The sequence below is a fragment of the Natrix helvetica genome, assembly GCF_964273705.1.
Source record: "Natrix helvetica genome assembly, chromosome: 3".
NCBI lineage: Eukaryota > Metazoa > Chordata > Lepidosauria > Squamata > Natricidae > Natrix > Natrix helvetica.
In genome coordinates this window covers 105928670-105953485 of record NC_138549.1, presented here as the reverse complement: position 1 = coordinate 105953485, position 24816 = coordinate 105928670, and positions in this window count along the sequence as shown.

The following is a 24816-nucleotide window of genomic DNA, read 5'->3' as shown; positions in this document are numbered from 1 at the left end:
TGGGGAGCCTTACATAGGCATCCAATAAATAATATAATTAATTCAGTCTGTGCTGATTCTACAATTGTATTGACACTGCTATAGGGCATTGCATGCCAAAACACAGTTTTTCTCCCTTGTGCCATCATTCTGCTGCACCTAAATACCACAGTACTGTTTATATCTAAGGATATGTATTCATGTACGTAGTATGACTGTATTACTATTATCCTTCTTATCTTTCCTACTACAATCTCTTATTGGTATCTTGTTGTTTGTATGTAGACTGAGAGTTTATGCACTGGAGACAAATTCCTTGTGCATTCAATCAAACTTGGCCACTAAAAGTTACTCTCTTCTGTTCTACAAAGTATTGTAACTTATGATGGCTTAAGCAGTTCATTATATGATTTTTTCTCTCTCTAATAAATCTTGCCCATTTGTAGTGAGGTTCTAGTTTCCTACAGATTGGCAAGAGGTTCTAGTTTCCTACAGATTGGCAAGAGGTTCTAGTTTCCTACAGATTGGCAGATTGGCATGTAAAAATAGAGCCCTTTCCAGTCTGTTGCAAAAGCACAAGGAGATCATTACCACAGAAACTACATTCTAAAAAGGTGCAGAATTCCTAATCTAATCATTTCTGGTGTTGATGTTTGTGTTCCCGTGCTGATGGATTTTGGAGGGGGTAGGGGGTGGGATGGGCAGTGAGTCAATTGTCTTCCAATTCAGTCACTTCTAATTGGAGATCCTTATTTCTACAAAGTTTTCCAGGATGGCTGGTCTGGTTCTCTTCCTTTCCTTGGCTGTGATGTTTCTGGACTATTCCAATATCCTTCAATTGTACTATTCCTCTGTTCCATGAACCATCATGATCAATGGTGGGCTGCTACGGGTTAGCCCAGGTTCGGGAGAAGTAGCAGCCCACCACTGATCATGATGGTTCATGGAACAGAGGAATAGTACAATTGAAGGATATTGGAAGGTTATGGCCGGTTCAGAGAACATCCAAATCCAACCCCTGGCTGGCCCCACCCACCACTCCCTTCCTCTCCCAGGAGTCTCCACATGGTCCATTTTGGATCCGAGGTAAGTGCAGGGCCCACACGAAGGCTCGGGGAGAGGAAAAAATGGGCCTCCTGGAAGTTCCAGAAGACCAGAAATGGGCCTCCAGAGCCTGAAAGAAGCACTTTTTGCCCTCCAGAGGCTCAAACAAAGCCTCCAGAGCCTGGGAAAGCAAAAACAGCCCCTCACCATGGTGCAGGAGGCTGACTAGGCCACGCCAACCATGGCCACGCCCAGCCAGGCAGAGAACCCGTTACTGAAATTTGTGAAGCCCATCCCTGATGATGATGCAGGAAAGAAGGGTGGTGGGTTTTTTGGTTAAAAAGTTGCTAAATTCTGCTGTTGGTCAGCTGGTGGGTACACAGCTCATTGTTGAATTCACAACAGAGATGATCACAGTGGTGCAGTTTTGCAAGGACTTGTTTAAAACTTTGGAAAGTATCGTGGGGAGTGTCTGATGTGGCTTCATGAAAGTGCCAGGAACTTTGATTCATTCATAACTGTTTTTTTTTTTAATCGATTGGCTTCTGTGCCAAGAAATAATGACTTTCCTAGCATATGTACACAGCTCAGGCTGCATCATTAGAGATAGTTCATTAAGTTGTGTTGAATTCAGAGAGCTATTTTTAATAACCTTGCTTAGGGTGGTGGGTGAGAACACTCGCATAATAGACATTTTCTGAAAATAAATATAAATATCAAAATTTGCATTTTGCACTTTAACAAAGTCACGTCTCCCGTATCATTTAAATATAGAAAGCACAGAACAATTAACCAGTGGAACAGACATTGTGGGAGTTCCATCACTGGAGGTTTTCAAGAAGAGACTGGACAGTATTTGTCCCTAGTGGTACAGGATTTCCTGCTGTGGGTTGGAGGTAGGACTACAAGACCTCCAAGGTCCCTTCCCACACTATTATTCTATGTTCTAAGAGACACAGAGATTTTGATTAGACTGGACAAAGGCATTATTCAGGAAATATACCTGAATTTCATTTCCTGGAGTGTCTTCTCCCATGAAATTAAGAAGTCACTTTGCTTATGTGATGGGTGGATGCATCAAGAGTCAATGGAACCATGGATTGAAGCAATAAGCAGAAGCAATAAGAATGGGATTCAGTGGTGGGTTGCAGGCAGTATGTCCTGGTATGGGCGTACCGGTACCTGCAGGGAGCACCGGGTACCATTCCGGTACGGTGCTCCGGAGGGCCCGCCCGCCCGTCCTCTTTACCTGTATTTGAGCTCTTTGGTGCTTCCGTGCATGCGCACGGCACGTACAGCACCTGTGCAATGCTCTGCCGAGCAGCTGGAGGCGTCGCAAGAGGTAAGGACACATGCGTGTGCTGCGCGAGTTAATGTGGTGGACGCCAGGCCCCGTTGCACTGTACCGGTTGCAACGGGATCTGGAACCCACCACGGATGGGATTGTTTCCATTCACTTCAGCAACAGAGTGGTCAACGCCTGGAATGCTCTACTTGACTCTGTTGTTACATCCTCTAACCCCCACAGCTTCAACCTTAAACTGTCTACCATGGACCTCCTCACCCCAGTCCCAAGAGAAGCACACCAGCATGCCTTCTATCCCTGTCCTACTGTCACCATTTATTTGTATTCATTTCCCTTGTTAATATGCATGTTTATACTTATACCTGTTATCTTGCATATGTTTGACAAATTAATAAAATTAAATTTTAAAAAATGTACAGGTAGTCCTCAACTTACAACCATTTGTTTAGTGAATGTTCAAAGTTGCAATTGAGGCAGCAGGAGAACAGGGCACTGGAAAAAGTGACTTGTGACCGTTTTTCACACTTACGACCATTGCAGTATTGCCATAGTCATATGATCAAAATTCAGATGCTTGGCAACTGATTCATATTTATGACGGTTGCAGTTTCCCTGGGCCACGTGATCACCTTTTATGTTCTTCTGACAAGCAAAGTCAATGGGGAAGCCAGATTCACTTAACAACCATGTTACTTACTTAACAACTGTAGTGATTCACTTAACAACCATGTTACTTACTTAACAATTGTAGTGATTCACTTAACAACCATGTTACTTACTTAACAATTGTAGTGATTCACTTAACAACCATGTTACTTACTTAACAATTGTAGTGATTCACTTAACAACCATGTTACTTACTTAACAATTGTAGTGATTCACTTAACAATTGTGACACTGTCATAAAATGGAGCAAAGTTCACTTAATAAATGTTTCACTTAGCAACCAAAAAATTGGGCTCAGTTGTGGTCGTAAGTCGAGGACCACCTGTAATCTCCTTGATTTGGTTATGTCTTTCCTTTACCTCAGTCCTAAACCCAAAGCAATTTTAAACCTAGACATGAAACTGTGTATTAATAGCGGGGAAAGATAGTTTCTTTTTTTCCCCTTTCCTTTTTCCTGCTACCGCATCCAGTCCATGCCTACACAAACTCCTAACAATTATTGGGAAACTGTTAGCAACTGAAATAGTAGGGATGTTTTCCTTATTATGTTTGGTGTGTTGTCCCATTTCCTTTTCTCAGCAAGCACACAGTACTGATTAATGAAATTTTTTCTGGCTTCTTTTCCGTGTCTGGCTTCAGAACATTTGCTATTTGATATCCGAGATATGTACAACATGTTCACAGTGAATTCTCCAACTGAAAACAGCAGAGTTCAAACCAAGTCAATTAATTCACAGAGTGAATGGATTTGAGCCCAGAATCTCATGCCTTGTGGAGGGCCTCTTTGATATTCCTGCCAAAAGATATCTGGTTATAAATGCAGTCAATGTAACTATTTGGTACTTATAGCTCTTACAGTCTTATACGATTTCCCTCCCACCCCCATCCCCCACCCCTCCCTTGTTATGGCTGATCTCCGATAATTGAGTTACATTTTGCAGACATTTCAAGCATTTTTCTCTCTCTCTCTGTAGTCTGCTCTCCTTCTCTCTGACACTACAACTCAGACAGAACTTTCAGTGGTTTCACGTTTCCTCTCTCGCCCCCCCCCCTCCCACCCTCGTTGCCTTGGATATTCTGCTGAACTCAGGCATAATAAAAGACCTATCCAATATCTGTTCATCCAGCCAGCCTCTTTCTTGGACCTCTTTTTGTTACTTTGGAATCTGAGAGAGCCTGCCTTATCTGGGAAAGCAGAACAGTTGTGCATGCCCTTGATGAAAAGGCACACAATAAATGCTCTAAAACACTCCTAGTAAACGTGTTTCATTTACAGAAGACACATTTCTTCCATTGAGCACCAGGAAAGGAGCTGCCGTTAAAATTCAGCAGAAAAAAAAAATCAGAAGCAAAGAATAATTTTAATAGCTCCCACAGGCAGCTGTTCTCAAATTGGGGGGAAGAATGGAATAATCTGAATGGACTCTATGGAAGGTGAACACCAAGTACCTATTCTCCAAGGCACCTGAGGGTAGAACAAGAAGCAATGGATGGAAACTAATCAAGGAGAGAAGCAACTTAGAACTGAGGAGAAACGTCCTGACAGTTAGAACAATTAATCAGTGGAGCAGCTTGCCTCCAGAAGTTGTGAATGCCCCAACACTGGAAGTCTTTAAGAAGATGTTGGATAGCCATTTCTCTGGAACGGTATAGGGTTTCCTGCCTAGGCAGGGGGTTGGACTAGAAGACCTCCAAGGTCCCTTCCAACTCTACTATTGTATTGTATTGTATTGTATTGTATTGTATTGTATTGTATTGTATTGTATTGTATTGTTGGAGTCCTTCAAAAGAGACACAAACAGGACAGGTTACAGTAGCAGGCCATTATATACAGTAGCAGGCCATTATATACTAAAGAAACATGCTGCTCTCCCCCCGCCCTGCAAAAAAATGAGGGATGTGGAAAACAATAGTGTAGAGAATGAAAAGCTAAGGTTGACAAGAAAACCAATCTTCCTCCAAGAGCTGGTGGGAAGAAGGACACTTGTTTCTTGTTCGGAATGAGATCCTTGAAGGGAGTCAGACATCCACTTGAATGATTGAGGGCTTGGAAGTGATTTTTTTTTTTAAAGTGAGAAGTCTGAAGAAGAGCTGAATTAACTTTGTTTCAGTGCTAACACAGCTATTGTCATGACGGGGGTCGGCAACCTGAGGCTCTGGAGCCGCATATGGCTCTTTCATCCCTCTACTGTGGCTCCCTCTCGCCGGTCAGCTCCACAATTGATAGGGCTTTCAGTTAGGAGAGGTAGAGGAAAAAGAACACTGTGCTAGGAGGAGACTCTATGGTGGGGGGAACCAGACTCTGGTCGGCAGAGGGAAAAGGACGCCACACTAGGAGAAGACTCCTTGGTGGGGGAACTGGACTTCTGGTGGGCTCCAAAATTGAATGGGGGTTTCTGGCTAGGACTTTTGTGGCTCTTTGAGTGTTTAAGGTTGCCGACCCCTGATGTAGGATCTTGAATTTAAGCAAATAGCTGTCCTTCAGATTCCCAGTTGAATGCGTGTTGTGTTAGAGATCAAAGAAAGCAGAGAACAAATTGTTAGCATCGTCTCCCAGCTTCCGACTCTTACTTTTCAAGACTGCTATGTCTACATATTTTCAGTTCAATACTTTTTGTGAGAAATTGTGTTTATTTCTTAGGAAGAAATTAAATATTACACTGCCTTTTTATTAATTTGGACTGCTTCTGTTTTGTTTTTTTTGTTTTGTTTTTTTACTTAAATCAGAAACACATACCACATAAATTCCCCAGTGAAATCTCTCTTGCTGCTAAGGTAGGAAGCCTTGTGCCTCCGCACTCAGTATTCTTAGGATATTTTTTTTATCTTCCATACCCAACAACTATGATTAATGAGATAAGATCCTGGGACTTATAATTCAAAGCTTGTGGGGCATCACATTGCGTATACCTTGCCTACATTTACCCATCATACTGTAAGAGAAGAAGAGGAAGAACCTGGGGTTGGATCAAGAGAGGAATCAGATTGGAATCATTGTGTTCCTAAAAGCGATCAAAGTCTAGCCCTCTTTGAATACCATTAACTTTTATCTAGTGCCAGTTTAGTCATGATTCTGGTCCTGATTCTTTGTGCCTGACACATACCTATCTATGGCACAACCAGCCATGATGATGCCAAAATGATGAAATATGCCTTGTTATCAGGGATGAAATCAACCTACCTTTGCTACTGGTTTGCAAAAGTGAACGCTCGCATTCATCACCTCTGTGCATGCGCAGTACCTTCTATGCATGTATAGAGCATCGAAAATGGGATGTAAGGATGTCCTGGCGGGTAAGCGGAGGCTCCCGCCGCCACCGCTACAGGTTCGCCCAAATCAGATAGAACTGGCTGAATTGCACCATTGTTTGTTATGTTATAATTAAACTCCACACTTTCAGATTTGTGTTAAAATGCTGAAGACAAGTACGTAAGTTAGTTTTATCACACTGTAATATGCAGTTCATCATCTGCCCCTCCCATGACAGCTATACTAATCAGCGCACATTTTTCAAGAATTTATCAGCAAAATTCCTTTCTTGATTTTCAACTATTCTATAATCTGCATAAATTACCTCAGCAATATAAATTCAATAGCTTCATCCTCTGTATATATTTTAGAAAAACTGAGATCAAGTAAATAAAATATCATTTATAAAATAATTAAGACAGTATAATAATGTTTTTGAATGCAAATGCCTTAGAACTTCAGCCCAGCATATTAGGAAAACTAATAATTGTACCATGCTGATATTAAAAATCTCAAGGCGGCATATCATATAACATGAAGAGTTTGGCAATTTATTGCTACATGTCTCTTGGAAACTGATTCTAACTTTTCTGACTATGAAAGAGTTATTGTTTTTTCCTATTTCTTCTTTTTTTAAAAAAAATATTTCTAGATCTTGAAATACTACAGACAAAAAGGTCTATTCATTGGATATGGCTGAGGAATTTGATCTTTGCAGAAATTAACCTGCTGCTCTTATCTTGGGTCAATTTATGAATTAAAATTTAGCTGTCCTTCAGTTTGAAATTTATATATGCAAACTTCCAATATGCAATATTGAACAATTGAGAAAATCAATGCTGTTGTTTTACTGGAGTATTCCAAGCCCAATCGATCTGCAAGACACACACAAAAAATGGCATATAGTCCGTGTTTTGTTTTGTTAAAAAAAATCCCATTGCTTGCAATATATCTTCTAGTGCAGATAAGAAATATGCAAATATGAATAAATAGCATCTTGAAGGTTTTTTTAATCAGATTAAAACTTACAATGGTTTGAATATTTTATTTCACTTTAAAAATAGAACTTTGAGCCAATGTATATTGTTGTTAGATTGGAATATTCCATTTCGCCTAATTGAAGGTTAATATAAGATATTCTGGGGATGAAATTGTGTGTTTTAATTGCTTCCTCAACTCAGGCTATTCAAAAGGCCCCTACTCACAAGTGAGTTTTGTTCTGACCTTACGAAAGGAAGATACACATTTTCAAAATGATTGAAACAATCATGTTGCAATAAACCCCTTTTGCATACGGGTAGTCCTTGAACTACCACCACTGCTGGGAAGAAAATTTTTATTGCTAAACAGTGCCATTAAGTGAGTAGCATCCAATGTTATAAGCTTTTTTCCCATGGTTGTTAAGTGAGTCAACCAATTGTTAAGTGAATCCAGCTTTCCCCATTGACGTTGCTTGTTGGAAGCTGACTGGAAAGATCACAAATGGTGATCACATGACCTCTGGACACAGCAACTATTGTAAATACATTCTGGTTGCCAATTGCCCCAATGCTGATCATGTGACCATGGGGATTTTATGATGGTGATTTTTCCCCATACAATTGTAACTTTAAATGGATACTAAGCAAGTGTATTTTTAATTGATAGTTTAAACTGGATAATCTAAATATTTCCCCATATTATTACTGTGAAGAACCCAGGGAATGTTAAATGTTCCTCCCTAATACTATGTTTCCCCCAATACCATGATCCCTAAAATAAGCACTTGGCCTTATTTTCGGGGAGGTTTTATTATTTTTGAGGTGCAGGAGGCGGTGAGCGTGGTCACCTTATGGTTGCTGCTGGGTTGCAACATTTTGGGGAAGGGCTTATTTTTGGGGAGGGCTTATTTTAGTGCATATGTTTAAAAGCCCGATTGGGCTTATTATTCGGGGAAGTCTTATTTTTTTGGGAAAGCAGGGTAGTCTGGCCCACGAAAGAAATATTGGAGCAGGAGTCACATTTTAATACAGAATATCCTTAAGGTAAATATAAAGATAAAGCCCAAGACTTTTCTTTGGGACTTAATGGGTAGAGAAATTGGAAAAAAAATGGAACTTTGATGTTATATATGGTGACAGCAGTAATGATACTATATGCACAAAAATGGAAGGACCACAATGGACAAATGTGGTTCAAAAGTTGATGGATTTAGCAAAAATAGCTACAATGACTGATATCATCAAAGAGAAGAAGACATTTAACTTTATTTCTGCTTGAAAATCCCTTTGGACTTTGTGCTTGAGGTGGGGAAAAATGAAATTGTGATTTGAGATTTTGCTGATTGGATAGGCTTGGGTTAGAACTGGCTAGTATTAATTATTATGTAAAAGTAAAAAGTTGCAGTGGTATGTTATTACTTTATTCTACTGCACTGAAAAGAGTTTGAAGTCAATGCTTTTTTCCTCTTTACCCTTTTACCTGTAGGAAGAAATGTCCTCTGGGTTCAGTTCCAAGTGGGAAGAAAGACACTGGAAACATGGAGGCTGTTCATGGCACAGGGCCTAGTTACATGCAGGATCGCATCCTGCCCCACACATCCCTACGACCAATCCGCTCTCACAGAGAGGGACTTCTCCGGGTGCCGACCGCCAAACAGTGTCGGGGGGCGACACCCAGGAGCAGAGCCTTCTCTGTGATGGGCCCAGCCCTGTGGAATGACCTCCCCCGGGACATCAGGATTACTTCCGATCTCCGCTCCTTCCGTGTACAACTGAAGACCCACCTCTTCCAACTATCTGGCCTGGCTCAACCGTAATTTTCTCGTATCCCTCCTGACTGTCTGTTTTTAACATTTTGAATTTGGATTGTACATGGGGTTTTATAATTAGGGTATTTTAATGGTTTTTAATTGTCTATGTATTGTATCTGTTAACCTCCTCCGAACATGTGTGTCTATGTACTTATGTATGTCATGGATTTATGTAAATGTTATATGTTTTTTACTCCATTGTACGCCGCCCCGAGTCCTATTCGGAAAGGGAGCGGCTAATAAATTTAAATTATTATTATTATTATTATTAAGATGGTTTTAATGATGGAAAGAATCACATGCGTCAAGATCTTGGGTGAAGAAGAAAAAAGGAAGGAGATGCTGAGAGTGCCTGAGTTTTATACCCTCTCTGGGCTTTTGAATTTGAGCTTGTATTCTGATTGGTTGTCAGACTCCCATGGGGCCATGCAGGGGCAACTCTGTAGGCTGTCTTGAGTCTAAGCTTGGTTGACTCTTGCTGGGTGATGATGTAATGAAAGGGCTTTGGGATTCCTATTATGACCCTGCCTGAAGGAGGTAGATCTTTGTTATGTAGAATAGACTGACCCAGGCCTTAATGGCCCATTGACAAACGTGAGTGGGGTGGGGAGGAGGGTGAGTTTCGGACTCCCTTTTAGGGGAAATATTCTGTCTGTTGTATTCTCGGAGCGTCCACCAGCAGGTGGCGCTAGAGGAGGCCTGTCCACGCGCGCCCAGGATTGGTCGTTTTAAACAGGTTCCAGGGCGGCACGAGCATCAAGCCCCTATTGGCTACCGGCTTGACAGCTGGAGAATATAAATAGCTGTCAACCGGCTTTCAGTTCAGTTCAGTTACTAAGTTGAATAAATCAGTTACTGTTACTGGTTGTCTGTCAGTTATTACTGATACATAATACTGGCGACGAGGACGGGCGGATCCAACCCAGCAAAACAAGTTACAATGACAACTTCATCGATGTTCGCCCCATTTCGTGTGGAGGCAGAAACCTGGGAGGCGTTTGTGGAAAGGTTTGAATGTTTCCTCCTGGCACACGACTTAACAAGCCTTTCCCTGGAGAGGAAAAGAGGCATATTTTTAAACTACTGTGGACCAGAAATGTTCGCAACTGCCAGAGCTCTCTCAGCTCCCACCCCTGTACACACGGTGCCTTGGGAAACATTAATGGCAAAATTAAAAACACATTATGAACCGGCACCTTCACGTTTTGCAAGGCGACAAGATTTTCGCCACTGCATTCAAGGAGAGGGGCAATCCATAAGCCACTACGTGGCTGCGCTCCGTGCGGCTGCTATTCCTTGTGAATTTGCTGATTTGGACGAAGCCCTGTTGGAACAATTTATTTATGGTCTGAAAGACGTTAAATTACATCGCCGAATTCTGTCCCGGTCAGACCTCACTTTGAAAATTGCCGTTGATGAGGCTCGCGCAGCGGAGATGGCCGAACAGTCAACCCCTGACCGTAGACGGTTGCCACAGCCGTTGCCAACGGGACAACAGTTTCCATCGCCTCAAGTAAATCATCAACAACTAGCCTCCTCTATACAATCAGAAATTGACTTAGCAATAGATCGTCTGCAATCATTAAATTTTAGAGACAGTCGCGCCTGCATGAGCTGCGGCGGCAAGCACGCACGCTCAACCTGCCGATTTAGGGCAGCTATTTGCCGGAAATGCGGGAAAAAAGGACACTTAGCAGCAATATGCCGCTCATCCGCTCCTGACAACCGGCCACAAAATCAAAATGCTGCCTACCGTTTTTCTGCACCTGCCCCACCAAATCGCCGCCTAAATTCTCTATCTCTGGGAGACATACAAGAATACAACCCCGAATGGGTTGTCGACTCAGCATCCGCATCTGCAGAAGGTCGCGGTAAGATGCACCTGACTATCTTCCTTGAAGGCCGGCCTTGCTCTATGGAGCTAGATACAGGCTCAGCTCGCTCAATTATTTCTTGGCAAACATTATCATCTATTCTACCCCACTACAAAGTAAAGCAACTCAGCCCTGCAAACTGCCGCCTGAAAGACTACCAGGGAAACTCCATCAAGCTCCTAGGCTGCGCTAAGCTACTAGTTACTTATGGCTCCTTCACAGGCCACCTACCATTATTAGTGGTACAGGATCCCCTGGCCTCTTTATTGGGGCTCGATTGGTTCAGTGCTCTGGGTTTGTCAATAACTGGCATCCATGCAACGCAATACTCTTCCTTACCTACTAACAATTTCACCTCACTAATTGCGGAATTCAAAGATGTTTTTTCACCATCATTAGGCTGCTACAAGGGCTCCCCAATATCTTTAAACCTCAACCCTTCAATAGCTCCCATCAGGCTTAAGGCCAGACGTCTACCATTCGCCTTAAAGGCGAAAGTAGACGCGGAAATTGACAAACTCCTGGAACAAGGAGTTCTACAACCAGTTGATTTTTCCCCTTGGGAAACTCCAATTGTTGTTCCCCTAAAATCTGACGGTTCTGTAAGAATATGCGCAGATTTTAAAACAACAATTAATAAAGCCCTCCAAGCACATCCCCACCCAGTACCGGTAGTCCAGCACGTACTACACACATTAGGACGAGGTAAGATATTCGCAAAATTGGATCTAGCCCAGGCCTATCAACAGCTACCTGTTGATGAAGCCACAGCACTGGCACAGACAATAGTCACCCACCGCGGGGCTTTTAAATGTCGTAGGCTGCAATTCGGCGTCAGTGTGGCCCCAGGAATATTCCAGGGATTGATGGAGCGGTTGCTCCATGGCATTCCTGGGGTCACACCCTATTTCGATGATGTGCTCATCGCAGCCAAAGACGCCCCCACGTTAATAAAATCCCTACGTGCGGTCCTCCAAAAATTCCGGGCTGCAGGCCTCCATCTTAAGGCATCAAAGTGTAAATTGGGAGTCCCTGCCGTAGAATTCCTGGGATTCCTAATAAATAAAGATGGAATCCACCCATCACCAAAAAAAGTGGAGGCAATCCTTTCCGCACCAACCCCAACCAATAAGGTTGAGTTGCAGGCTTTCCTAGGCCTCCTCAATTTTTATTCGTCGTTCATTCCACACAAAGCGTCGTTAGCAGAGCCCCTCCACCGACTTTTAGACACTTCAGCACCATGGCTCTGGACCAGCCGCGAGGCGCAGGCGCTCGCGGCTGTCAAAAAGGCTTTGACAGCTCCACCAGTACTAGCGCAATACGACGAGAAGTGGCCCCTGCAGCTAGCTTGCGACGCCTCTCCATTTGGAGTTGGCGCAGTGCTGAGCCATGTATATCCTGATGGCTCAGAGGCCCCCATAGCGTTCTACTCCCGCACCTTGTCCAAGCCTGAGCGTAATTATAGCCAGCTGGACAAGGAGGCGCTGGCCGCCGTTGCGGGAGTAAAACGTTTCCACCATTACCTGTATGGGCGGCCATTTACCCTCCTAACGGACCACAAACCACTTCTAGGCATTTTAGCTGGCGACCGCCCCACTCCAGAAATTTTATCTCCCCGCATGTCCCGTTGGGCGGAATTCTTATCAGCCTATAACTACACGCTGATCCATAAGCCAGGCATAACAATGGGCAATGCAGATGCTTTGAGCCGCTGCCCTTTACCGATTCCGGTATTGGACCCAGCTCCTACAGAAACAATCTGCCTTTTAGATGAATTGCAACTTCCACTGTCTGCATCAGACATAGCAATACATTCCAAAGCAGACCCCATCATCTCAAAAATAATTCATTTCGTCCACAGTGGATGGCCTAATTCTGATATAGACCAGCCACTACTGCCATTCTACCGCCGCCGAACGGAACTGTCATCTCTCCAAGGCTGCCTCCTCTGGGGACACAGAATAGTAATCCCAAGCAAATTGCGCCAGGCACTGCTATCTCGTCTCCATGAGGGCCACCCTGGCATTGTCCGTATGAAGTGCCTGGGGCGCAGTTACATATGGTGGCCCTCCATGGATGCGGACATTGCAGCGTGGGTACAGGAATGCCCCCAATGCCAGCAGGTCCGCCCCGCACCACCAGCAGCCCCATCCAGAGAATGGGAACAACCCAGATCGCCGTGGAGCAGACTCCACGTGGATTTTTTAGGACCAATAGAGGGAACCACCTTCTTCTTGGTAATTGACGCGTGGTCAAAATGGGTAGAAATGTTCCCTATGCATTCCACTACGTCTGCAGCCACTATAAAAATCTTAGACAACTTATTCACAACACATGGGTTACCTGACATCATAGTGTCGGATAACGGGCCCCAATTTACTTCACAAGAATTTCAGACATTTCTCCAACGCCAAGGCATTCGCCACGCTCCCGTGGCTCCCTTCCACCCGGCGGCTAATGGAATGGCAGAGCGCGCGGTGCGCACGGCCAAGGAATCACTGGCACGCATGGCTCATTTGCCAATGCAGCAACGAGTAGCCACATTCTTAAGATGCCAGCACACCACCCCTTGCCCAATAACTGGCAAAGCCCCTTCCGAGTTGTTAATGGGAAGGAAACTACGTACGACGTTAGACAGATTACATCCCTTTTACGCTACCCCTTCCTACCCATCCTCTCCCCCCCCTAGGGTTTTCATGGTAGGGGAAAGAGTGTTCGCTAAAAACTTTGCAGGGGATCCTAAATGGGTGCCTGGTGTTGTATCGGAGCTAACGGGGCCCTGTTCCTATAGGGTCCTCCTTGGAGATGGAAGAGTGTGGAGGAGGCACATAGATCAGCTGAGGCGAAGAGACACCGGTGCAGCGTCAAACAACTCAAATGTTCCAAATGTTATTCCAAGTTCACAAAGACCTGTTGACGCCGCCCATCAGCCCAGATCTGAGCGAACAACTAGCTCCGGCGGCCAAATCAATGATCCGATACCGGCAAGCTATCTACCTGGTGAGTTGGGAGGAGTTCCACGGTTTGGCCCTTCATGGACACTTCCTCGAAGCAATCCTCCCTCTACGGCGGCAGTCACTCCACAGCTAAGAAGATCGCAGCGCGTGCGCAGAAGGCCAACCAGGTTCCAGGATTACGCATGCGCGGACAAGGGGGAAGGAGTGTTGTATTCTCGGAGCGTCCACCAGCAGGTGGCGCTAGAGGAGGCCTGTCCACGCGCGCCCAGGATTGGTCGTTTTAAACAGGTTCCAGGGCGGCACGAGCATCAAGCCCCTATTGGCTACCGGCTTGACAGCTGGAGAATATAAATAGCTGTCAACCGGCTTTCAGTTCAGTTCAGTTACTAAGTTGAATAAATCAGTTACTGTTACTGGTTGTCTGTCAGTTATTACTGATACATAATACTGTCCTTTTAATATTTCCTAAAATATCTCATTTTCCTAGGAGAGGGTGGGTGCTAACTTCCTACATATCCACACCTTTTCCTCCCCTATTTTCCCATTATTTTCATTTTTTGCCTTTGTATTTCTGTATTTTACACTTTGATAAACTAATAAAATGTGAAAGCTGGTAGTCCAGCCCAATCTCTTGATTGCTTCTGTTTGTGAATATAGAGCCAGAATGGACATTTGATGGGAATAATCAAGAGCAGATTGACAGCTATAAACCATCTGCCCATCGCATCCAGAGTTCAGATCTCTTCTAAAAATATTATTTATCTGATGATCAGATAAAGCTTGCCAGTACTGTACACATAACAATGGACCAACACAGGGGCTGGCAACTATAGCATGTCTGACTCAGGAATTCTGGGAGTTGAAGTCCACAGGTCGTAAAGTTGCCATAGTTGCCCATCCTGGAACTAACAGCTATAATCTTTTATTTTTGTGAAGAAATGGCAATAGAAAAAGAAGATGAAACCAGCTTGCTATGAGTGGGGTTTAAAACCAATGGTAGATTGAAACAAATACCCACAGTTCTGCAACAAAAGCTAATGATTTTTATCTGGAAATGTCATGGATTGTGTTAGCACTGGTTGTCTTTGCTAATGTATAATCAAGACCATGGTGTAAAAAGTTATTCGTTTGTTCTGACACAGTTTTTATGTGAGCACAAGGATTGTATTTTATTAAGCTTGGGATTGGGGACCCATTACCCAAGACTTCATTTGCCACCTAAAGGACATCCGTTTCTTTCTAGATGAAAATAAGAATAATAACAATGCCACTAGCTATATTTTGATAACTTTTGAATTTAAAAAGTGGGATGCCCTGTCTAAGGCCTTTAGCTGAAAAGTTAGAAATTTAAACCGATCAAAAACATACAACTTTTTTCCATTAGCAATATGTCCAATATTTTCATTAGAATAGTTTTTTAGAGTTAAAAAACAATGACCTATTTATATTTTTGAACTTTCTGACTTGAGACTAAACCGATAGCATCTGAAACTAGAAGATTCCTAAAGTATCTAAATCCAACTTCAGAGGATATGTAAAATTAGTAACCTCTTGCCCTTCCAGTATTTATTTTCTTAATTACTGTCAAATTATGGCCTAATCCATGTTAAGACAACACGAATATGGTGGAGAGAACCAAGCCTTTTCCTCTGACCATTTCTCAAGGGGAAAAATAAATAAATAAATGGATTTTATGGGCAAATGATAAACTTTACTAACACAAATCCAATTGTGAATGATACGATCTCTTTCTCAATATCCTTTAGGTCTATGGGTTTTTTGTTTGTTTGTTTTGCTTATGTGGATCTATGAAGCAAATAAGACTAATAATTATTTGCATGTTTTTCATTGAATGTGCTCATTTCTAGTATGCCATTTGCAACATTACAACAGAATATAGTAGCAATATACCTATCCTTACCATTTACTAAGGCTTCCTTACTATTGCTATTAGTCTTCTCATCGTTCCTATCACCCATCTCCTCCCACTTATGACTGCAAGACTGTAACTTTGTTGCTTCTATCCTTATATCAGCCAATACTGATATTGACTGTTTCCTGATTGCTTATTTGTACCCTATGACTATCATTAAGTGTTGTACCTTATGATTCTTGATGAATGTATCTTGTCTTTTAATGTACACTGAGAGCAAATGCACCAAAGGCAAATTCCTTGTGTGTCTAATCACACTTCGTCAATAAAGAATTCTGTTCTGTTCCATTCCTGTCCATTCCATTCCAATCTATTCTATTCTATTCTATCCTTAGAGTTTCTTTCTATATTTCTATTTAAGTGTGTGTGCATTCGCGTATCACACACATATACATACAGAGAGAGACATTAAAATGTTTTATTTGGTCCATTCTTTTGGAGAGAATTGTTTGGATCCTGATTTAGAAGGAAGGATAGGTGTAGGTTCTTTCTGAGAGTGATCGGGGTCATCTGCAAGACAGGGTGAAGTTGGATTTTTTTAAAAAGTCAAGTCGGTAGCGGTGACTGGATGGCCAAAGTCCCAGAGAAGCCTCACGTATCAAAATGTGTATGATGTCTTTGTGACATAAATTCTGCTTCTTTTGTACATGCTTCGTGACATATCACACAGAGATGTAAAGGAAACGGATGCCCATTGCAATACACATTTGTCCTTTTAATTAAAAAAAATGGATTCTTCTTGAATTCAAGTGTTATTCTTTCATTTCCTTCATAAATACCCCAAAATAATTTCTGGATAATCAACAGACATCATTGGATAGAGTATAGACTCTTAGTTGCAACTCAATAAATTTAAAGGGATGGATTTTCTGCTAAAGTGGACCTTGAAAATCTGAATGTGTAAAATCCTCCAATTTCTGAAAAACAAATAGACGGAAATCAGTACAGAGTTGCTTTTTTTATTTGCAGATCCCTTAACATACCGGTAGTATTTGTGGACAATTTGACTGAACCCAAGCTTCAGTCCAATTCTGGTTAGACATTTGATAAGCAGCATTCAGAATAAAGTCTCCGCGATGGATACACTCTGGGTTATAATTTATCACAAGCAAATGACATAGCCATTTACTTGGGCTGACTTGGCACCCATAAATCATTTTTAAAAGGACAATCATGTCCTTTCCAATAACAATTAATGGAAGGAAATCTCTCAGTAAAGAAAAGTGTATTGTAAGCACTGTATGACTTCTAAATAAATTGGTTCCGAATTTCTTGTTTAATGATCTAAGAACATAAAAAGAGAAAAGCACCGGCCCTAAATTGTGAAATATTACGCAACTGCAGCAAATCATTCCAGATAATATTAAGCAAAGAATTTTATTAATTTGCAGAGAATTGCATAGTATCTATTCATATATATTCAGCCCAGCCTAACCTGGTGTCCTTCAAATGTACTGAAGCAAAAATTCCAAAAACTTTATTCCAGTATTTTTTAAAAAGCTTTTTAGCATGTTAGAAGAAAAGTTATTCATCATCAGATCAAGATGGATTTTTAAAATAGTGTTACATTTAGAATTACCAGCATCCAGAGCAGACGTGGTATTGAGCCAGTTTTCTCCAACCCACCCCCAATGTAATATGGGAGAACTGTGCATGCACAGAAGCCAAGCTCACATTTGTGAACCAGTAGGGAAGGTAAGTGAATCCCACTGCTGACCCCGAGGGAAATAGAGAGCCAAAAAAGGCAAGATGGGGGCTGCAGCAATGCAACTGAAGTCCTACCCAAGGCCTTTGGTTCAAGTGCTATAACGACCATCTTGTTAGTCCTGCAAGGTTGCCCAGACAATAAATACAACCAAGAGTACTAGTTCTACCTTTATTGCATGATTAGATTTGCAGAATCTTGCAAGACTGGAAATATTTATCTCTTTTCCTTTTACTCTGTAGAAAATTAGGAAGGGTCTCTTCTCTTCTGAAACATTTCCCATGTGTTCCCCACTTCTGTGGGCTGAGATACCTTATACACACCAGTTATCCAGTCTGTCCGGCTCTTTCTCTTGTGTTGCAAGGTCATTCCCCCCTCCCAAAAAAATACATGTCCTTCCTTTTTTTCAACTCATGCCTACCTTCACTGCCTACCTTCACTGGAATCCAGTGTTTAGAGTTGGAGAGTAGATTCTGTTTGAAACAAATAAAAAAGAGTTGAGTTTTAGCAGTGTGAAACCTATTGTGGTGTTGCAGAGTAGATGTGTACAAATATTTTACTCCACTTACTCCACTTACAAATATGTCTCTCTACTTATTTTTTCCTCCCTTGGTAGCTTGGTTGTATTACAGTTCATCCAAATGTGCACAGATTTAGTCTGATGAAAGTCTATTTTGTTATGACATTTCAAGGTCATTATTTCAAATGGGTAATTACACTAAGGATCAACAATGCAAGAAGGGGTTATATATCGTTTCAAAGAGAAAAGTAGCTACCGCCAAAGTAAGAAAGTGTGAATCCATGTCTAATATACAGGTAATCCACAACTTACAAATGTTCATTTAGTGACCATTCAAAGTTACAACAGCACTGAAAAAAGTGACATGACATAGGCTTCAGAAATTGTGGGTGCTTCATCACTGGAGGTTTTTAAGAAGAGACTAGGTAGCCATTCGTCTCCAATTGTCTCCTGCTTGAGCTGGGGGTTAGACTAGAAAACCTCCAAGATCCCTTCAGCTCTGTTCTGATTACGATGCCTGCACCATTTGAAGATCAGACTGGAGGTACTTTAACACATTAGAGAAAACAATGGCATTTATCCATTTTAAAACAAGGTGAAGGTATCTCTCCAATATTACTTGCTGAAATTAGATTGATAAATTACTTATAGCCATATTAGCTTTGCAATTTCACAAGTGACTTTTGAAAGGATGCATTTTTTTTCCTTACTTTTAAAATTTGGATTGAAAAAGATCTGGGTGACCATCCGATGGCAGGAAATTTTTTCTCTTTGTTTCCCTCTTGTGGTCATTCAGATTTTTGCAGCCCAGGAATACCTACACCTGCAGCCAGGATACACCTACATCTATCTGAATGACTGACAATCTTCAAGATCTTCAAGATCTTCGACATTCAGCCTAGATGTAGTATGCCTATTTCAAAATGATATTTTTAAAACTTACATCACAAGCCATCAATTCATTTTATTTACATATTTTAATCTCCTTCCCTTCTTTGGTCCCAGTCCCCTTGCAGTCTTCCAGTTTTTCTCTTCCCAAAAATCAAACTTTTGCGGTGTGACAGCAGCAAGAGAAATACAGCACGTTGATCATGGCTTAAAGTCAAAGCAGTTTCTCTACACTCAGCAGGGGTCACTCTTGGGCAACCATTCCAAGCTACTTGGGGCCTTCTGCTGATTTTATTTGCCTTTGGCTATCCCAAAGAAAGGATGGCCTCTGGAGGGAACTTTACTCCGTTATTTGTTTCATGGAATACTCTGCCCTTGCCTTTAAGATCGACCTCTAAAGAGGGACAGGAATGCTGTGGCAGCATTATTTGCTTCTCCTGTTCTGTGGCCAGATTCACAGTTCAGAGTTTCTTTAGCCACAAAGCGCTTTCTGCTTGTACTATAATCCCAAGGCCGGGGTTGGGAGCTTTGGTCTCTTATTGTCCAGATAAAACTGGATATAGAGAGCTGACAGACTGAGCACAATTCAAGAATCAATTTTAAAGTTCAACTATAGCTATGGGTTGCTGGCATCAGGCCAAAATAATCCAATACCAAAGTCTGGTTGACAACATTGTTAAATATCATGGGAAACAGGATGCTTGATAAAGTGCTAGGCTTGTCTTACATTTTGGCACTCCTACGTTTAGCAATCTTAAATGTACTGACAAGGGAGTGAGCAGTAAGGCTGGGCAAAGCATTTGAAAGGCATGTTTTACATAGCAAGTTAGCCCAAGCCAAGCATCCTTCCCAACAGATTAAAAAAACCTACTGAGTGTGATTGTCCCCAGCTGTCTGAATTTGCATGCATGTTGACCCAATGAAAGTGTTGTCCGAATGTGCATAGACCAGGGGTGTCAAACTCCATTTCAGGGTTGTGTTTCACCTCTGGGGGCCAGGATGGGCATGGCCAGCACAACGTCACTCATGTCAGGAGTGCCTGTGGTGGCCCACGGTGTTTCTGTCAGTGAAAACAGAGCTCAGGAGGGCTAGTCCTTTACTGTTTCCATGGTGGCCCCGTGGGCCAGATCTAAGTACCCTGTGGGCCAGATCCAGCCCACAGGCCTTGAGTTTGACACCCCTAGCATAGACAATTACCTGCACAAATAACTAGGATGAACTTCAAAGTTGAGTGAGCTGTGCAAATGACACAGCTGCTTTAAATGGCTCAGAGTCAGTCTTCACGCACAATTTTGACTATACATGGCAAGGAAGGTTTTGAAAATGGTTGGGCAGCCCTGAGGAGAGAAGACTTGAAGCATTTTGCTTCAATCATGGAGTGAAAGGGGTATGTATTGCTGTCCCCCAACACTGCTGTGAATAGATCCTTAGGAACATCAGAATCCTCAAATGCTATTAAACTCTTTCACAATAGTGTCATTATAAAAGTGCAAAGAATGGATGTCCACTAAGACAGGGTAAGATGCTTCTGATTTCCTATCTCATTCTTAGCTTTCAACTTCATCTCTTTCTAAAGTCATTCTTGTAGTGTTTAGATACCACATTCTTGGTTTTTTAATTGTGATAATGTGGCAGTAGATGATGTTGTTGTTTGGCATTTTTTTCTTTTTCTTCTGCTAGACTTACGTATCTCTGTGGGATTAAGCCCTCTTAGGTGCCTCCTGTTTTCTGGTCTAAAACAGACCCACAGGAGAAGGTCCTCCTAGATTTATTTCCATGGGATTTCATTAAAGTGTGGGAAGCCAGACATGAGTTGTGGATCCCTGAAGAGAAAGTTAGTTGTATAATGGGAAATAAAGTCATATCCAGCTGTGAGAATTAAAACTGATTATTTCTTCATTTTGGGGGGAGGAAAAATCTATGAGTTATTTTTCACCAATTTGAAATAGTGTGGTAAAAATGTACACAAATATTTGTCACTGTATTAATAAGGAGTCTACTTAATGATGATATCAGTTGCATAATTATTTCTTCCAGAAGTAACATATCAGGCAAGTTATTATTATGCAGGGTGGATGCTTTTCCAAGTTTTTGTTTGTTTGTTTATTGAGTTATTTCTCTCTGTTTCCATTACAGAACCTCAGAATTTAGAGCAGCAGTTGTGTTTCAAGGGCAGTCTACTGCCTGCAGCATTAATCAAGAACTTGAGTGGTATACTAAAGTGGTCAGTAAATCCTTCACCCCCTCCCCATCAATGCTTTCTGGAATCTTGTACCTCTTAACATTAGTTTTCACTATGGGAAATGGTCATTGTGGGTTGAGAAGTATCTCCAAGTTGAAAGCAATGGGTTGGTTTATATTCAGACATGGCAAGAGGGGTGCCTTTCATAAAAATGACACAGGAGGGAAAGAACCAGGGTGAGCTGCTACGGGTTTGCCCAGGTTTGGGAGAACCCGTAGCTAACGATATGGCTGTTTCGGAGAACCTCCAAATACCACCCTTGGATGGCCTCTCCACCCAGGAGTCTCCATGTGGCCCCTTTTGGATGCAAGGTAAGTGCAGGGCCTTGGGGAGGTGGAAAACAGGCCTCCTGGAAGTTCCGGAAGGCCTCTGGAGCCCGTGGAAGGCAGTTTTCACTCTCTCCGGAGCTTGGGGAAGGTGAAAACACACACACACACACACCACCGTGGTGTAGGAGGCTGACTAGGACATGCTCACCATGATCACACCTACCCAGCAACTGGGCAGAGAACCTGTTGCTGAATTTTTTGAAGCCACCCTGGAACAGGATTGAAGGAATTTTAGGGATAATAATAACATAGTAACAGCATTGGAAAGAACCTTAGAGGTCTTCTATCCAACCCCCTACTCAGGCAGGAAATCATATTTCATTTCTGACAAATGGCTATTCAATCTCTTCTTTAAAACTTCCAGTGTTCGAGCACCCACAACTTCTGGAGGCAACTCGTTCCACTAATTAATAGTTCTCACTGTCAGGAAATTTCTCCTTAGTTCCAGGTTGCTTCTCTATTTGATTAGTTACAAATTCCAATCCATTGTTTCTTGTCCTGCCTTCAGATGCTTTGAAGAGTAGATTGAGACCCTCTTCTTTCTGGCAGCCCATCAAATATGGGTTCACTGCTATCATGTCTCCCCTAGTTCTTCTTTTTATTAAACTAAATGTAGGTTGTATGGTAGGAGTGAATGCAAATCAAGAGAGAACTGTTTTTTTAAAAAAACACAACCTAGTTGCAACACTCAACTCTATGAATGCAATTGTCCTGCACAGTGAGTAAGGATATATATATATATATATATATATATATATATATATATATATATATATATATATATATATATATGAATTAGTGTCATCTTCAGATGGCTGAAAATTATGGAGGCGAACATTCATTCACACAGAAGCCTTTACACTGTGTTTAGAAAGGGAAAGAAAAAGAAGAAGAAATGATACACACTCTAGCATTATCTTAGGCAAGCTGAATACCTTCCCTAACAAAAGCAGGCTAAAGAAAAGACTATGTTCAAAGGGTTACGAACCTTCTAGTTTTACTGGACAGACTAGTCAACATATCAACCAAGTAACTTAACACAAATGTTTCACAAAATGTAAGAAATCACCAGCTCAAAAACAAATAAAGTCTATCTTCAGATGATCAATTTCCAATTGCCTGTGCAATTACTCTCTAATTTTCTCCAACTAATATCCTTATTTTATTATTTGAAATTCCTACACAGAACAACCTTGAGGGATATATCTCCCAAAATATTACTTGAAGTGTATTTGAGATTCTGAAATGTAATGATGGCTAGAGCTAAACAGCAGAGCTTTCCAGTGCCCTTCCAGCTGGCTAGAGAATTCTGGGAGTTGAAGTCCAGACATTTTAAAGTCGCCAAGATTGAGAAACACTGCTGTAGAAGAATCAGCAAGGTTCCAACACACACACTTATAATTGGCTTGTTTGATGATCAGTTACTACTAAAACCCATATATTTCAATATAATACAAATATACAAGTATAAAACTGTACATGTTTTAGACATGCATCTTGGTCTGCAAGCCTGGGCTGTCTAAAATGGGAAGTCAGGACTATCTTTGTTTCTTTGACTGCTGTCGTAATGGGATTTTCAAGGCAGAAATGTGAAATATATCTTAACAGGCAAGCCACTAAAATGCCCTATAATGTTTTGCTACTAGGTTCAGCCTCTTTCTCTCATTCCCCCCTCTCTCATTCTCTCTCTCTCTCTCTCTTTCTTTCTTTCCTTTCTTCTCTTTCCCTTTATCTCTTTCTGTCTCTCTCTCTCTTTTTCTTTCTTTCTTTCTTTCTTTCTTTCTTTTACTTTCTCTCTTTCTTTTTTTTTTAAAACAAAGTTTTATTGGTTTTTTAAAATTTACAAGGAAAAAGGTAGTGGAAAGGTATACAAATTTTGGCAGTTGCAAAGTGTGGTAGGCGCCCCCTCCCTCCAAACTCATAGTATACATCTGAGTATAGGTCATTAATACATAGTCATATATAATCAGCATATTAATTCTATTGGTACTTTCAATCAATTTAATACATAGTAATATATAATCCACATGTTAATTCCATTATTACTTTCGGTCAGTTTATATCAACGAGATTTTCTTATTCATTTTTGTGATCTGAGCTTACTTTCTCTCTTTCTGTGTGTTTCTCTTCTGTCTCTCTTTCTCTCTCTTTCTTTTTCTTTCTTTCCCTTTCTCTCTCTCTCCGTCTCTTTCTGTCTCTGTCTCTCTGTCTCTCTCTCTCAAGCCAGCTCTTTTCTTTTATTACACTGTGTGTGCTCAATAACAGCAAATGACTTTCGGTTTTCCTTCCCACCCACCCACCCCTTCCCACTTGAAACCTGCACAGTTTCCAGCCTTGGAAGAAAGAGGGCAACTGGTTTTCCGTGGTTGCAGCATAGCAACTCACAGCTCCGTCCCAGATGCTGTCACTGTCACTACCAGAGCAGATTTGCAACATCTTGTCACAGGCACACATCAATGCCTGTGCCTGCTGCCTTTTTTCCCCAGAGGACAGGCTAACACCTGCTGCTGGCAGTGTGCCGGGCCTTCAGGGAACAAATGTTCAATTGCTGCTCGGTGATAGGATGGGACAGATTCTAAATTTCAAGTGAACTGGCTAAAGGCACCCTAGGCTCATCGCAGCCAGGCCTGCACCCAGATGGTTCCAGGTTTTATGGAGTCTGGGGGAGGCGGGGGAGGGGGGGAGAAGGGGTGAGTCATGTACATGCAGCAGCATTTTGAAAAAAAATTAGAAAGAAATCACACCAACAATAAAGTTGTAGGATTAGATTTGTGGAGAAAACGATTTCTTGGTAAGCATTGTTACATGGATGGGATTTTAATTCGGGGCATTTCTTATCTGTGATATCTGTAATATTGTGTGGATATCCCTTCCTTCCTTCCTTCCTTCCTTCCTTCCTTCCTTCCTTCCTTCCTTCCTTCCTTCCAGAAAAGAAAAAATCTATCTATCTTTCTTCATTCCTTCTTCCTTCCCTCCCTCCCATTCTCCTTTCCCCCTTTTCCTCCCTTCTTTCCTTCCAGAAAAAAAATATTTCTTCTTTCTTTCTTTCTTTCTTTCTTTCTTTCTTTCTTTCTTTCTTTCTTTCTTTCTTTCTTTCTTTCTTTCTTTCTTTCTTTCTTCATTCCTTCTTCCTTCCCTCCCTCCTGCCATGCCTTCCTTCCAAACTTAACTACAAATATACAATGACAATTATTGCAGGATATAATGTGTGTATCATGACCCAAACAGCTAATCCTTAAAGGTTTGTAGGCTTTGGAAAATATAAATTATATAGATTATAAATTGCCTCTCGAACATTTTCTTGCATCTTCAGAATTTCTTATAATTTTATA